This window comes from Papaver somniferum, unplaced genomic scaffold, assembly GCF_003573695.1.
Source record: "Papaver somniferum cultivar HN1 unplaced genomic scaffold, ASM357369v1 unplaced-scaffold_40, whole genome shotgun sequence".
NCBI lineage: Eukaryota > Viridiplantae > Streptophyta > Magnoliopsida > Ranunculales > Papaveraceae > Papaver > Papaver somniferum.
Genome location: NW_020646527.1, coordinates 31,742 through 32,582, shown reverse-complemented (window position 1 = coordinate 32,582; position 841 = coordinate 31,742). Strand labels below are relative to the sequence as shown.

The 841-nt window shown below is 43.0% G+C and overlaps 1 non-coding gene across 1 annotated transcript; it reads right to left on the bottom strand.

Moving 5' to 3' along the window:
• Positions 1-727: 727 nt before the first annotated feature.
• On the bottom strand, positions 728-808 carry TRNAL-CAA. Its single transcript has one exon. It is a non-coding gene; the product is annotated as a tRNA-Leu (tRNA).
• Positions 809-841: the final 33 nt, after the last annotated feature.

Below are 841 nucleotides of genomic sequence, written 5' to 3'. Positions count from 1 at the left end.
TGTCCGATGAAATGGTTCTTGCTATCTGCTCCAATAATGAATCATTTCATTGGTTTAACTGAATAACTAACTAAAATAGATAGACCTTTCTCTTCGTCTCAAGTCGATGGATCTTCTCAATTGAAAGATCTTTTATATGGCTAATACACATTCCAGTTGACCGAGCCTAATTCTAATTGTTTTGTTCCGAAGCAAAGATATCCACGGGGCCGGTTCGTCCTATTCAGATATTCACACGACCAAGAGGTACTGGATTTTCTTGCCCTGAAAGGGGAAGGAAGGCTGGAATGCCAACAGACGTCTATTATCGAATTCACCCGACCTGATAGTACCCATTTTGGGAACGTCCAGTGCCAAAATAACTGAATGGGTAAGTCGCCAATCCCTAAAACGGACTACGTAATGTACTTTATCTGCTGGGTTACGGGCGGGCATTTTCTCAGAGGTTTCTATTGTATCAATTTACCCCTGTGTGATTCCTGTTGAAGCATATACTCGGGGGGTGGTGCAGGGCGGACGATTTCAAAGTGGACTCCCCATTCATTAGATAGAGAAGATCTCCAAAATTTAGTGATCCACTGCCGAACTTATTCCAATTCCAACAGCTCGGACTCGGATCGTAGGGATCGCCGGACTACTTCGTATCAACAGATACTCGGTCTATCAATATCGATTCGATCCGAGATCTCTTATTGAATTGCTCATTGAATGAGCATTCTCAATATTATGCCTTGAAGAGGACTCGAACCTCCACGCTCTTCAGCACGAGATTTTGAGTCTCGCGTGTCTACCATTTCACCATCAAGGCATCTTGAAAGTGAATCGTATTCCATGAATATGA